The sequence below is a fragment of the Chinchilla lanigera genome, unplaced genomic scaffold (genome assembly GCF_000276665.1).
Source record: "Chinchilla lanigera isolate Chin_1 unplaced genomic scaffold, ChiLan1.0 scaffold00026, whole genome shotgun sequence".
NCBI lineage: Eukaryota > Metazoa > Chordata > Mammalia > Rodentia > Chinchillidae > Chinchilla > Chinchilla lanigera.
Window position 1 is genome coordinate 109,525 of NW_004955427.1, and position 5,988 is coordinate 115,512.

Sequence of the window (5,988 nt, forward strand, 5' to 3'; positions counted from 1 at the left end):
TATTTGTCTATTTGTTTTCCTGAGAAACTGTTTTGTAGACAATAATATGTAAAATGATAACCATTGATAATTTCCTACCATTTTGTCTGTAATTTGCTAAGTGCCCCCTATTATTATGTTATCCTTCTTTTATTCTTTAAAATAAAAAAAAAAATTTCGTTGTGGCTGTAAGACAAGTGATATTCGTTTTCTATTATAGTAAAGTTGACCTTTAAAATACATTTTAGTTGATTTTAAAAATATTAAATAAAAAAATGTGAATACAGTGTGAAAAGACTGAAGCTTAGAGGACATCACTTCCAGAAGACAACGTCTCTGACAGCGTGGGACATAGCTGATGATGTGTGGAAAAGAAGCAACAGAATGACTCCAATTTGTGAACAGGAAGCAGACACAGCTTCTTTGTTTTGCTTTAAATTACTTTTAGAAGTTTTCTTTGGTTTACAATTCTGGTCCAAGATCAAAGGGCTGCGTCTGGTGATGGACTTCTCATTGGTGGTATCTGGTAGTGGCACAGGGCATCATATGGGGAGAGACAAAGGGCGTCAGAGACACCTTAGCAATAATATGTGTCGACCCATTAATGTAACCTGAGACCAGCAAACCGTAGGCTTCTCAACGGATACCTGCAAAGACAGTGGAGTCAAGGACCAGGGGCGTTCCTGAAGTCCCTCCTTACCCTCTTACACCCTGGAATTTAGCTACTGCACAGGAGAAAGGTGGGAACCCCAAGTTGCGGTCGGACTTCTACCACCTCGACAGACTAAAGGCATGATACTTATTTTTCTACCTGTGGTGGTGAACTGCTATTCATACCTAGTACATAAATAAAAATAAACAAATATATCACAATTATTCAAATATGACTGCATTTTCACGTATTACATCTAATCAACAAGAATTTTGTCACAGGCATCAACTAGGAAAAGTGCAAATGCTTAATGTACAAGAAGGCTCATGGATGGATTTATGCCCCAGGAAATTATTACATCTTTTGGCCCTTATTGGAAGTCTCCTACTTTTGTGTCTACCTCATCACTGAGGTCAATAAAACCAGATAAATAGGAAGGTAGGAGATAGGAAGAAACAACCTCATACTTGACTTAGCAAGCTTGAATACTGGAGTAAGTTAGTTTTGTGACTTTGGAAAATTTATTTCACCATCTTTAACTCTTGGTTGTCTTTTAAAATTTATAATTTATGGATTTTTTTTTTTGAAAGGGATCTTGTTTAGTTTTCCAGGCTGATCCTGGGCTCAAGCAGTTCTCTTTGTCCCCAGGCTCCTGAGAAGCTAGGACTACAAGACTATGCCACCAGGCCCACCAAAATACAGATTTTTGACAATAGCACCTATCTCATATGATCATTGTAAAGATTAAAGGAGGAAATACATAAAAAATTCCTAGTATAATATCTGAGGATTAGTTAAGAATCATTAAATTATTATTATTTGGAAATATTTGTTGAATATCTATAATGTTTTAGTAAGGTCGGTATAAACAGTGGTTGAAAACTCCTGGGTTGTCCCCTGGATATGGGAAATAAGCCATTTTGACAGACTGATGTCCTTGTTCACTGGATAATGAATCTCTGGACTAACTGCCAGATGAGTAACAAAGACTTGCCAGGGCAGCATTTCTGCTCTCCTTACTTAGCCCTGTTCAGGACGTTCCAAGGCCTTGGCTCATAGCATATGTAAGTCACCATAACTCCAGAAGGGAGATGTTTCTGTAAAGGACTTTGGTGTATTCACCCTTCAAGTCTCTAGAATGCCTACAAAATACACAGAGCAAAACTGAATCACCACCCTAGTTCTGATGGGGAAGTGGCAATATGTTTGAGCTTTTGAACATCTTCACCAGCTAAGCGCAGAAAACCTGAACTGCCTCTTCACACCTAGTTTCAGCAACCATACGACCATATTTCTGGTTTATCTCTGCATGTTTGATATTATATACTTTCTGCTTGTGCTAACTAGTGTAGAATAAATCCTTAATAAATTAGGGAAGCTAAATTTCTGGGGTTTTTTGTTTGTGTTTTTGTTTTTGTTTTGTTTTGCTTTTTGGTACCAGGAATTCAATTTAGGACCTTGCACTTACCAGGCAGGCACTGTGCCACTGAGCTATATGCCTGACCCTTTTAAAAATATTTCTTTTATTTTTTATTTTTTTCTTTGGAGCTAAATTTTGCTTCTGTTTCCCACTTTACTATTCAAGAAAGAGTAGCTGCTGTGACATATTTTCACAAAAGTTAGAGGTAGTTTAGTGCATCCAAGTTCAGATTATGGAATTTAGGTTTAAAAGCAAAAGCTGAACTAGGCTTCTAGCTTAATTTGTTAAAGATGTTTTTAGTTTTTCGCAGAAAGGTGCTATAATTACATTACATGTTAAATCTAATAACTGAAAAGTAGATATTCAGATATTATAACTTGTTTTTATTTTGTGCTTATGAAACAACTCTTCACATGAGAATTCCTTCAAATACCAAATTCCCTAATATACTTAATTATGATTCTATTTTAATTGTTCATTATTAGGAAAAATTATGTTAAGTAAGATATACCTATGTTATGATTTTCTTACTTTTTTTATATATTTTGTACTAATTGTTCTCCTTTCAGAGTTCAGATAGAAGGAAATTAGAAATACATAGAAGCTCTGAGTTTCAACCAAAGCTATCCTCAAAACAATCTATCAGTCCTTAATTTTCCTTGTACTTATTCACCACAGAACAATGGCAAATATTAGTCAAGGAAAAACATAAAAAAATCCAACTCAAATGGTTCTTTTCATTTAGCAGTTCCTATCAACTTTTAGGGACTGTGCTGGTTTCTCGGGGCACCCTGGGGAGGAATGGCAGTGAGTATGAGGAAATGATAGACAAGAAACAAGAGCTGGGTCAGGTGGAGGCGACCTCTTACCTAATGGGTAGGAGGACCTGCACAACAACAGTAGGGGTGTTTATTTATATTCTTGCAAAGTTAGTATCGTGAGATACAGGGTTGCCTAGTGACTAGTGACTAAATTGTCTAGGCAGGATGTTTAACTGCTTGAGGCACTCTGGCTCTGTCCTGCCCTCACACACATGACCAATTCCCAGCTTCAGCCACTCCTAACATCAAGTGCCTCACAGTTTAACAAACTATACTTGTTTGAATGTTTATACTTCTAAAGAACATGAAATAACTACACGTAAATAACAAATTTATATTCAAATTGTTATCAATTTAAAAAATCATCACTGAGAGTCTTTGATAAATGATTTCTTTCTGGGCCCTTGTGGCCTCATTGGGAAAAGAGTGGTTCTGATAATCACTAGTATCACTTGGAACTCTAAAATTTTATGATTCAAAATTCTGTAAGAACAATGTAACTACAAAGTGAGATTGTCATCGATTCATAGTGTTAGTGTTTCCTTAGGGAATTTGTATATACAACATCTACAGCCTAGGCAATACATAAGAAGCAGAGATAGTGGAAAATGCCAAAGTATTATAATTCTAAGGATCACACCCAACAAAGTGACTATTATCACAAAATCTTCATTCTGTGTGTGAAACAGAGACTGCAAAACATAGCTTCAGCCGTACCATAGAGGACAACACCATTGATGTCTAAGTCAATGGATGCTTGAGCAAATGTCTCAGTGGAGAAAAACTTCTGCTGTCTTCATCTTCAACACCGGACCAAGCTCTAAACATATTTTAAAATTGGAACAGGGGCTGGGGATTTAGCTCAGTGGCAAAGCGCCTGCCTGGCAAGTGCAAGGTCGTGAGTTCGGTTCCTGGTACCGGAGAAAAACCAAAAAAAAAAAAAAAAAAAAAAAAAAAAAAGATTGGAACATAGGATAAGTAGATAGAGGACAGATATCTAGTTAATTTATAAAGTGTTGTAAGTCCAGGGAAAGACTTCCACAAGTTTCAAATACTGATGCAACTTTTAAACTTAAAAAAAAATAGCTAAAGTAATAGCAAAACATATCATGTCAGTCAATTTATGTAACTACAAAGTATAATTCTAAACAGTGTGTGTCTCACCTTAGAGGATTGCTTAATATAAAGTCCTAGACTGCATCTTTCCCCAGTGATTCTGTTTCAGTAAATCTAGGACAGGGTTTGGGAACCTGTAGTAGGTTTCCCAGTGATTCTAATGTAAATAATATTGTCAGGCATCTGCAAGTTCAAAGCAATGGTTTTGAAAGTCAAGGACTTTAGTTGGATGACTACAGACTGCTACATGGAAATGGAGAGAGAAAAGGTGAGATCTATCTGTAACTAGCTCACGATCAGCTCAGAAGGTCAGATACCAAGACAGCGAAACTTGTGAAATAATAACCTCTTTATAAGCAGCATTTTAAAAGTTCAAAGACAGACACAATTACTTTTGTCAGAGTTTAGTGAAGAAAATAATTTTTTCAGGAAAATAATTCTTAAGAGGTGACTATGCTATAAGTCAGTTACTAATATTTACATTCTTTTTCTGTTCTGTAAGTACCCTGTTTATACTGCTTTTTCAGATGCATATGCAACTCTGTTGGTTTTGAGTTTTGATCAATACATAAGTATTCATTGTTATTATCTGTATGTGTATTTCAAAGGGCATACAAAGTCCTACAAATAATCATTGTACTTAGCTTACTTAGAACTATGACCTCCCCTGCTTTATGTATTTTATCTACTCAGCATTTGCTGTGGGTTCACTCTTAGGCTAGCATTGTATGCTAAGCTATCTATTAAAAGCCCAGAACCATGTTATTTTTACTTTTTTGGCTTAATGCAGTTAATTTGTACCCTAATTGGAGTCTCCTAGTGCAATTGATCCATGAGACATAGTCTCATGTTGCAGCATTTTGTCAGTAAATATTATACTTCAAGATAGCCATATATGATACAGAAAACTATTTTATCTATAATTGCTTCAATAATTAGCTGAGTCAGATTTACTTGAGATAGTTTACATCACCAACCCAACATCTTTAGAAACTTGAAAGATTTTTTTTTTTTTTGCTGGGTAGAAACTTAAAATATTTAAGGCCCAATACAATGAAGAAGGTCAAATGTTTTCCTCCAAAATATCAGCCTGTTGAGCTTACACTGTTATGTTGAATTCTTTAGATCTATCTAATCAGAATCAACCTAATTTTCCCGGATCAGAATCAACCTTATTTTCTCAAATGCCAAAAGAATTTCCGATTACAATTCTAATATTAAAATACAATTGCAAATAAAGAATATTTATGGTTGGTACTTTTTAATACATATGCATATAGACATAGTGTTTAAATATTCTATTACTCTATCAATTTTTTTCAAGTAAATATTGCCCTACTTTAAGCTATTTGACAAAATGAATTATTCTATTAAATAATTAAGGCTTACCCAGTGGGAAAGATTTCTGTCCCAGAAATGTCAAAGTTGCTAATTAGTTTCTCTGATCTGTAGTCTATATTTAGTGAGGATATGCCCCCCATCAAATTAAGGAGTAGCACAGAGCAGGCAGGGACAAAGAAGAAAGCAACTCAAGCTTGTATATCAACTTCCAAGTGACTTCTTAGTGCTGTCCCACGTCAGAGACCCATGACATTAGCCACATCAGGAAAGGGAGAAGAATGCAACAGACAAGATCATTCTTTTCAATCTACAAATTATTGGAGAAATAAAAATTACGCATAATGTACTCCACATGTTTAACAGTAGTATTATCTACAGGCAAGCATTCTTCTATGCAATGGTAATGTCAACCCAAGACTGGAATATTGGACATTAAATGAGATGGAAGGAAGGGGAGAAAGACACAAGAGTACAAAAGAGCCCTGAGTGACTTGGCCAATAAACAACTAAAATCAATAGAGTCAATTCCAAATTCATTACATTTTATGTAGCCTTCATAATATAAAAGGAAACATATATGAACAACTCATGATAGAATCCTCTGTTGAGCTGTTTCTCAAAATATCTCTATTATGATATCATTTGTTATGGGTATTTAC